At 52.6% G+C, this 9,987-nt stretch overlaps 1 pseudogene; it reads right to left on the bottom strand.

The window, feature by feature from the left end:
* Nucleotides 1–2,899: 2,899 nt before the first annotated feature.
* LOC142574961 (uncharacterized) lies at nucleotides 2,900–9,344 on the bottom strand (annotated as a pseudogene).
* Between the last annotated feature and the right edge of the window lie 643 nt (nucleotides 9,345–9,987).

Below are 9,987 nucleotides of genomic sequence, written 5' to 3'. Positions count from 1 at the left end.
TGGAGTGGAACAGGTTGCCCAGCGATGTTGTATCGCTATCTTCAAGTGAGGCCTTTGCTTCAGCCGTATGACTCGCAATATTTTTTCTCTGTACTTTGTGCTTGCGTCAACAGAACCACTTTGTTTCACATCGCGCATGTACGGTTATGCTCTGCTTCTTTTTCTTCTTTTTGTTGTGTCGGCGATTTGCCCTGATCTGTAACTTTTTTTTCATGTATTCTGTATTAACTGCTTTTTGTCAATGAAATATGTACTTCTCCCCCCCCCCCAATGTAATGCCAAAGTGGCGCTGTGGGTACTGCGATAAATAAATAAATAAATAAAAATCGCGTGCTCCGCAAAGTGAACGATCTCACCTATGAAATCGTTGTAGCCATGCCCACTACGTCCTCCGCTGTGACAACCAGTGACATTGTCCACGTTGCCCGACTCAAGCCCTACAACTCTCGATGCACCTTGGATATTTAACAGCACCGTGACGGTGCTTTTGCCGCCGGGGGGTAATATTACGATATCATCGAGCGATGCTCAAGGGACAAGCCGCCGCGCGAACGACGAAGAAGTTGGTCGGTGCCCTTGGCACGAGCGAGCGTCAGCCTGGCTGCAGTGTAAATAGCGTGCAAATAGCCTTTTGCGTCTGTCTGTGTGTTTCCACTCGTAACAATATATATATATAAATATATATATATATATATATATATATATATATATATATATATATATATATATATATATATATATATATATATATATATATATATATATATATATACGTGCGGGGATTACGTTGCGGCCGCACTAGATGGCGCATCGTGTCCCGAGGAAAGCGCGAGAAGCAACCCTTGATGCATAGACGCCATCTACATGAAGCGTTGCGGTGGCTTCAATGCGGTGTGTGGATGAATTACTTCTATGCTAATAACACTAACGTCGGCATTCAGGGTGAGATGGGTTCTGCTGATTATTTTTCATGGTTTACCGCGTCTCCGCCGTTTTAGTAGAAAACAATGCAATCCAAGTGCTCCACAACGACACAAGAACAGACTCGAAAACCTTTGGCACTCACCATGTGCCGTCAAATGCGGTCATCTTTAGAAGGTTTGATACAAGAGTAAAGATGCGTGAAGGTGAATAACATGCCAGATCAACTGCAGAAACAGGGGGTACGCTTAGTTAGTTATTCATGTGTATCTTGTTGGCCAGCGCATTCAACTCCATACATCACCTGTTTGGCTGGCTTTGTTCTGTTGAAGCCAACATATCGGCCTTGCGCAAGGAGCTTCTCACTGACGCTCTTCACCTGATCACGAAAGGTAGATTGGCTGGCGAATGTACACAATATTCTACCATCGCGTGCAGTAAATTCTGATTCCAAAAGTTAAGATAATCTTGAAATAACACTCTGCCTCATCTTAAGCATTTGAAACGAAAAAGTGGGCAACAACCTGCTTTCTTCCTTTCATGTATTTGGCTCCGCCTTGTGAGCCACCTTTAAGCATTGCTTCGTAAGGTTTTGTATTTTTGTAAAACGGAATATTTGGTATAATTCAACAACGTTATAATTTCTTGAGCCTGGGGGCTTCCAAATACAGGAATTCGCAACCTTCTCACTCTTTGCCGACGCATATGTTAAACCAAAAGATATGTTAAACGTATATGTTTTGCCAGCCCAAGCAAAGCCAAGTGCCACATCTTGCGTCTGAATCCCACGACGCTATGGAAGGTGCTATAGAGAGAAAAAAGAAAGCTTTGCCTGGGGAACGCATAACATTATTAAAATATCGCCTTTCACTGAGAAAGATATTACTGCTTTCAAGTGTTTCCCGAATATTTAAGGTGCCTTTGGAGCATGAATACTACGATTGCGGATCGCTGAAATTTTCTTAGTTCCTGTCAACTGATCTGAGAGATATCTTACTTCCTTAGTTTTTTCCTTGTGGTTGAAAAAAAACTAAGTGGTTCTTCCGCTTCACTTTCATGCTGTGATTTGTGGCACATTTACTGACGCCCTAGACAACACCAAAAACAAGGTTTTGTCATGGTGCCACAATTGATGTACCAAACGCCCTAACAAATTAATTCTAATAAATGTATTTATTTTATTTATATCTAGGTTCTGCTGCTAGTTAATTCCGCTTCGCCTGAATGTCTACTGTTACAGCGATTTCCGATAATAAAAATTCGCCATTTCTAATACGGTACTAATAAAACCTCGATTGTTTTGTCTAATTATTTAAGGATTGTGCGAAAGAAGGCTAGTTCTCAATCCACACTGTCAGAGTGGTTCGGCAGCGAAGCTATAGACGACCACTAGAAGGATTACCCATTGCGAGGTGGCTTGAAATTATTAACACGGAGACATTCACATGCACAATAACTAATTACTAGCCTAAGATGTTTTAGCGAACAGCGACTAAGCATGCGCCGCTACTTCGTGTACCTGCAAAGAGTGGACCAGAGCCAAGAGAAATGCACTTTACTGCACCTTGGCCGCACCTCGTATGCACGCAGCTTTTCAGAAGTCCTATACGTGGCCTTTCCATTGCACTGTCACTACACGAATCAGTTGTTAGGCTGGTTGTTCTTTTAGATGCCAAAGTGTAGTTAAGTCACTTCCTGCTTCGTATGCTAGAGTTGCCGTTTCTCGGCAACTAAAACTTTTGCAACCTCAATCTTTACCAGGAAACGCTTGCTGTGAACACTATGGCTGAAAGTGTGCTTGCAGGCACTTTTCTTTTTATTTCCTCCGCACAGCCGGCGCCGCCGCTGCCGTGGAGGTGCACGCCACCTGGTGGTGCTGCAAGGAACCCAGCGCCGCACGCTGATTGGTTGGATTGGAGCCAACTTTATTTAGGCCTGCAGTTGGGCGCTCGCGCGCCCCGACGAGGGCCTACGTCATTTACGAAGTCGCCGTTACTCGGCGGGGATATCCGCTCGCCGTTTCCGGCTCTCTGGGCCCGTGCCTTTCGAGCGCCTCGAGGACCTGCTGGACGGCCCAGAGCTGATCGTCTCGTTCGTAACTCTTCGCGGCTGCCTCGAGCCGTGGTGGCAGCGTTCTTCATTTTGCTTCTTCGGGATATTTAACGCAGTCCCACAAAATGTGCGTGCAGTCTGCGACCTCCCTCCGGCAGACTCTGCGCTTATCTGTAGGATGTGTCTCGGGGTACATGCGATTCATCAGTCTCGGGCTCGGTAGCGATCCAGTCTGGAGCTGTCTCAGTACTACCGCCTCCGCTCGACTCAGCCTCGGGTGCGGGGGTCGGAGAGTCCTGCGATCTAGGCGTTAGGCCTTCGTGATCTCATTGTAATCCGTCATGCGGTCCTTGGTTCCGAACCACGTCGGACGGTCTGTCGCCGGGGCACGGTTGGTTAGCACTTGCGCCGCTGCGCGTGCCGTCTTATTGTGGGTCTCATTGCGTGCCGACGCGTCCCCCACGTACGCTGGGAGCCACTTGAGTCGTACTTTTCGTTCTTGTAGTTTGATCGCTTGCAGTACGCACTCAGCCTCACTGCAGATTTGGCCTTTGGCGAAGTTTCGCACCGCCTCTCTCGAGTCACTCAGCACTGTGTGGCGGTCTGCGTCGGCAGTGGCCAGGGCGATGGCTACCTCCTCCGCTTGTTCCGCTCCGGCGCTTCTCACGCTCTCTGCCGTCCTCGTGGCGCCGGTTGACGCCTCTATGACGACCGCTGCGAAGGCGTTCCGTTGGTATTCGGCTGCGTCCACGTACCACCCGTGTTCGTCGTTGACATGCTGGTCGATGAGAGCCTTGGCCCTCGCCGCTCTTCTTCCCTTGTTGAACTCAGGATTCATGTTATTCGGTATGGGGTCGATTCTGATCTGGCGTCGGACCCCTTCGGGGACGGGGAGCTTGATCTCCACCTCGTTCAAGTGTCCAATTCCCAGATCGTCCAGTATCTTCCTTCCGGCTCTGATCATGGACAACCGCTCCAGTTGAGAGGCCCGTTGCGCTTCGGCTATTTCTTCGAGCGTATTGTGTATCCCGAGTTGTAACAAGTGGGTTGTGCTCGTGGACACGAACAGGCCCGGCGCCGTCTTGTACGCTCTTCTGATGAGCACGTTGATTTTGGTACGTTCGTGTTGCAGCCATCTGTGGTAGGCTGCAACGTACGCGACGTGGCTGATGACGAAGGATTGGACGAGCCGAATTGCGCTCTCCTCTCTCATGTCAGCCTTCTGGGAAGTGACTCGTTTGAGGAGTCGAATCGCGTTGGCTGCTTTTGCCTTGAGACGGGTGATGGTTTCGCCGTTTCTTCCGTGCTTTTCGATGACCATGCCTAGGATCCTAATTTTGCCAACCTCGTGAATCACGTTGCCGGATTTGGTTACGATTCTGATTTTTTTCGTTCTCGCGTTGTCTGGTCTTGCCTCTGCTGTTTTTGGTAGGTCGTAGTATGAGAAGCTCACCGATTTGCTCGGCGAACATCTCAGTCCGGTGCCTTCCACCTGGTCTTCTATTGCGTCGACGGCGGCTTGCAACGCGCCCTCTATGTGGGCGTCACTGCCGCCGGTCACCCACAGCGTGATATCGACCGCGCAGATGATGTGCCTGACGTCTTCGATGTCCCCGAGCTTTTCGGCCACTCCGATCATTACCAGGTTGTACAGCATCGGCGAAATGACCGATCCCTGCGGTGAGCCGGTGCTCCCGAGCTTCTTCTCTTGCGTCTGTAGGTCGCCTGCTCGTAGCTCGACGGTCCTGTCCGTGAGGAAGTCCTTGATGCAGTTGTAGGATCTTTCGCCCATGTTGAGCTTGCAGACTCGGGACAGAATCGCCGAGTGTTTCACCTTATCGAAAGCGCTCTGCAGGTCGAGCCCTAGTATTGCTTTGTTGTCGCGGGAGCTGCCGCCATCTCGATGATTTGGTATTTGAGCTGCAGCATCGCGTCCACCGTGCTGAGATGCTGTCTGAAGTCGATCAAAGTGGCCGGGTACAGCCCTTCTCGTTCCAGGTAGTCATGCCACCTGTTGAGCAGAACGTGCTCCAGCACCTTGCCCACGCAGGACGTGAGCGAGATGGGCCGGAGGTTGCCCGTGTCCGGCGGCTTGCCTGGCTTGGGGATCGGGGATCAGGATAGTCTTGGCTGTCTTCCACAGCTTTGGCAGCGCGCCCGCTCTCCAACACTTCATCATCATCACCACCACCACCACCACCACCACCACCACCGCCACCACCACCACCATCACCCGCCATGGTTGCTCAGTGGCTATGGTGTTGGGCTGCTGAGCACGAGGTCGTGGGATCGAATCCCGGCCACGGCGGCCGCATTTCGATGGGGGCGAAATGCGAAAACGCCCGTGTGCTTAGATTTAGGTGCACGTTAAAGAACCCCAGGTGGTCAAAATTTCCGGAGTCCTCCACTACGGCGTGCCTCATAATCAGAAAGTGGTTTTGGCACGTAAAACCCGAAATATTATTATTACCACCACCATCATCATCATCATCATCATCAGCCTGGTTACGCCCACTGCAGGGCAAAGGCCTCTCCCATACTTCTCCAACAACCCCGGTCATGTACAAATTGTGGCCATGTCGTCCCTGCAAATTTCTTAATCTCATCCGCCCACCTAACTTTCTGCCGCCCTCTGCTACGCTTCCCTTCCCTTGGAATCCAGTCCGTAACCCTTAATGACCATCGGTTATCTTCCCTCCTCATTACATGTCCTGCCCACGCCCATTTCTTTTTCTTGATTTCAACTAAGATGTCATTAACTCGCGTTTGTTCCCTCACCCAATCTGCTCCAGCACTTGCTGAAGTATTTTGCGAGGTTTTCAATCGAGCCGTCATCGAGGTTCTTGAGCGCCTTGTTCGTGACGAGATCCGGGCCGGCTGCCGACCGGCTGCAGGGCCGCGCGTCGTGCATGGCCGCGCGTACCTCCTCGACGTCGATGTCACGATCGAGCTTCGCGTTAGGCAGGCCCCTGTAGGCCGCGTGTTGTTCGGTGGGTGCAGTCGGCAAATATTTGTGGTTAATGCGACTGGTGACTTCGTCGATGCCGTGTGCTTAGACCGTTCGTTGTATGAGCCTCGCGAGTCTGTCTGTTTGGAACGACTTTGTCTTGGTTTCGTCGAGCAGGTGCCGCAGCAAGTTCCACGTCTTCCCGTTGTGCATCTGCTCGTCTGCCGCGTTGCAGATCTCGTTCCACTGTTGCGTGCAGAGAGCGCGGCAGTGAACCTGGATCGCTCGGTTCAGCTCCGCCACCTTCTTTCTGAGTCTGCGGTTAAGCCGTTGTTTCTTCCAGCGATTGAGTATCGACTGTTTGGCTTCGATGAGATGCGCAAGCCGCGTGTATACTTTGTCGATCTCCGCGCCCGTTTCAATTTCTTTGGTCGTGTCGCGTACGCTCTTGGTGATTTCGGCTGTCCACGAGTCGATGTCTTCGATCTCGTCGTCATCCTCGCTCTTCTGGCTTCTGACGTCTCGAAAGGCATCCCAGTCTATCCATCTGTGTGTTTTGATGCTGGTGTCGTTGTGTTCCGGTATGCCGATTTCCACGATGGTGTGGTCGCTGCCTAGGTTGGTCCCCGTGTTTCTCCAGATGATCGCGCCCCGGATGTCGTTCTCGACGAACGTGAGGTCCGGAGTGGTGTCCCGGGACACGGAGTTACTGATTTTCGTCGGATGTGTCAGCTCCGCGATGAGGGTGAAGGCGAGTTCCGTGGCGTCTTGGTACAGGTCGCGGCCCTTTGCTATGTACTTGTTGTAGCCCCAGGCAAGGTTCATCGCGTTGAAGTCTCCGCACGCGATCAGCGTGTTGCGGCCCGTTGCGGTGCTGGCTCTGTGCAGTAATGTCTGGAATCTCTGTTTTCTCTGCGACGGGTTGCTGTAGGCGTTGAGCAGAAATATGCTTCCCTTTCTCTTCTTGCCCGGGATGATGTCGGTGAGTGTGTGCTCGATCCTGATATTGCTTAGCAGCTCGTGTTCGACGAACGTGAGTCCCTTTCTGACAAGGGTGCACAGGCCTCTCCCGTCGGGTGGTCCCTTGTGTACTCTGTAGCCGGGGAGAGACGGTGCGTCGGTTAGTGTTTCTTGCAGTAGTATAACGTCCGGCTTGCGCGCGGCATGTACGATGTGCTGTTAGATGACTGCCTTCTTCCTTCCGAAGCCGCGACAGTTCCACTGCCACGAAGTTACACCTGCTGCTGCTTGTCTTGCGTTGGCGGCCATGATTGTGTTGGCGCGTACGGGGGGCTCCCTGGTTGAGTGGATGTTGCGTGAAGAGGGGCGCAAACATCGGGTGCCTTACCATCGGCTGTAAGGTCCTTTCAATGTAGGCGAATCCGTTCGTGTTCTCGGCTTGGTAGGTCACCATTGTTTGTTCCAATGCTGTCACTGCTACGATGTTCGCCGTGATTAGCTGTTCGAGTTTGGTGAATGTCGCTTCGAATTTCTCTTCGAGGCTGTTGATGCGATCGTTTTCTGTTTGCGTGCGCGTCGCCTCGATGACTCGCTTCTTCGGTGCCGGTTCCTCTATGGCTTTCTCCTGATGTTCGTTGTCGTTTCCTCGGACTTGCTTGTGCTTGGAGTGGGTCTTTGTAGAGGCTCGTTGTTGCATAGCAGCAACTGACGGATCTCGGCGATCTCTCTGGTGAGGCTGTTGATGGTCGCTCGCAACGCCGCGTTTTCTTATCATTTGCCTCCCGCACCTTATTCATATCTTCTTTCTTCGTGGCTTCGGTGATCTGCGCGTTCCTTATATTGTTTCCTTTCGCTGCGTCGACCCAGCTCACTTGCTCACGTGACGGTGACGTTTTCCTGCTGAGGCTTCTCTTGCAGCAGCTGCTATCTCTGGATTTAGGCGTGCGGTTTTCCGATGGGGTCCTTGACTTTTGCGCATCTGGCGGCTTGTCGAGTGGCGGGAAATCGCTCTCCGACAGCAGCGTTCGGCCTGTCGGCGCTCCCATTGTCGCTTGCGCACTACGTAGGGGATCTTGTATTTCGCCTTGCTCGTTCGGTCTCCGGTCGGGTGTTCGTCGCCGCACAACTTACATTTTGGGGTACAGCGATGGTCTTCTGTAGGGTACGCGAGCCCGCAGGCCAGACACCTCGTGATTGTGGGGGTCGGGCACACGTCCCTGCGATGTCCCATTTGGCCGCACTGCTGGCAAACGTCGATCTGTTTCTTGTAGAGGTGGCACAGTATCATGGTGACTCCGTATCGGACGAAGTTCGGTACCTTGGGTCCCTGGAACACCACGATCGCAGAGGTCGTGCTTCCAATCCTTTTTGCGGGTACTGCCAGCGGGTTCCTCTCGTTGATGATGTTTCTATCTAGCTCGTCGGCGCTCGCGTCGATGGGGATGCTTCTGATGACGCCCTTTACGGTGTCGTGAGGTGCCGTGCGATATGCGCTGACCTCGTAGGGTTTGCCTTGAATAGATATTTCCTGGATTTTAGCGCACCTTGCCGCGTTGTCTTCGTTCGGTGTACTGACGACCTTGATGTTCTGTTGCGTGTTGGGGCAGATGGTGTCCGCGGCGCTTTCCTCGCGCGTGATCTTGGCCGCAGCGACGGTGGTGGTGCACAGTCTTGACTATGTCCAGTCTCCCTCTGGGTCTGACAACTATCTTGCTTTCTTCCAGTGGCATGGCTGGCATGAGTGCTGCCTTGATGGCCGAAGCGCGGACGTTCTTGTACAATTTCGACCTCGTGCTTGTTTGACTCCCGCCGGGTCCGCCGGGGCCGGGTCCGTCCCCCGCGAGCGTCCATCCGGCGTCGCTGTGGTATTCCTCGAGTGATATCTCTTTTCCTTGAACGCACATGTGATTGTCCACGATCATTGTTGTTTGCCTAGCGTCCGCGGAACACGCCTAAGCCTAGCAATCCTTCGCACGGCGGCCGTAGAAGTAGTCACGAAATGTGGCAAAGAAAAACGCACATCTGGGGTCAGCTGGTATTGTTCGATGCCGCTCGCCTTCACGGACACATTGGTGCAAGCAAAATTTTGGTTCGAGGTAATCAGCACTGCCGCAGATTGGTTGAGTTTTTGCCCGCGCAGACCACAGACCCATTGGGAGTTAGCTGCGCTGTAAAAAAAATTATCGAGGTAATTGAGCAGCGAAAGTAAATATAGGTTAGAAAGCTAGCGTTTTTGCTTGAGGGCACAGTTAAAAATGTTTTTGTGATAAATTTTCCGACAACTTTTAGCTATTACGCGGCCGAATTCCAGTTGTGGATATGACTCATAAAAACAGATAGCAAAGAAGAAGGAGAAGAAGAAAGGGATAATGTTGCCGAACAACCCAGTCCCCGACGATGCGACGGCAGTGCGGCAAGAAAACTCATATCTTGCAGCACAAGCTGAACTCGACGACGAGAACATTCCGTTCGGCGAGGGAGCCTTTCAGATACGAGTACTGATGATCAGCGCCTTCGCCGGTGCCATCAGCTATGCCCAGAACCTGCTGTTCCGGATGTCATGGCACGAGATGGACCATTGGTGCCGCCGGACGAACGCTTTCTCCAACATGAGCGTGGCCGCGTGGAAGGAGCTGGCAATTCCGCGTCACCCCAACGGAAGTTACAGCCGCTGCACGGTGCGCGTACCACCGGACGGCGGTGCTTGGGCCCGCGTCGAGTCTTGCGTTCAATGGGAGTTCGACCTGGATGACCACGGCAACACCGCGGTAAGCGAGTGGAGCGTCGTGTGCCAGCGGCGTCGTCTGGCCGATACCGCCCAGGCTGCGCACCTCGTCGCCATGACCATCACCTTTCTGGCCCTGGGCCCTATAGCCGACCGCATTGGGCGCAAGACGGTGGGAGTCCTGGCGCTCGCAGCTATGCTGCTGACGCTCGCGGCGACCGGCGTCGCGACCGACCTGCAGACATTTATCGTTGTTCGTTCGGTCGCAGCGGCGTCTTCGACCGGCCTGTTCGTCATCAGAGTGCTGCTGTACGAGATAACCACCACGACCCGCCGACTGCTTTACACCACCATCGGCTCGGCTCTTTCGTTTGTCATCGCG

The sequence above is a fragment of the Dermacentor variabilis genome, chromosome 3, assembly GCF_050947875.1.
Source record: "Dermacentor variabilis isolate Ectoservices chromosome 3, ASM5094787v1, whole genome shotgun sequence".
Taxonomy (NCBI): Eukaryota; Metazoa; Arthropoda; class Arachnida; order Ixodida; family Ixodidae; genus Dermacentor; species Dermacentor variabilis.
This window is presented reverse-complemented; position numbering and strand designations above follow the sequence as displayed.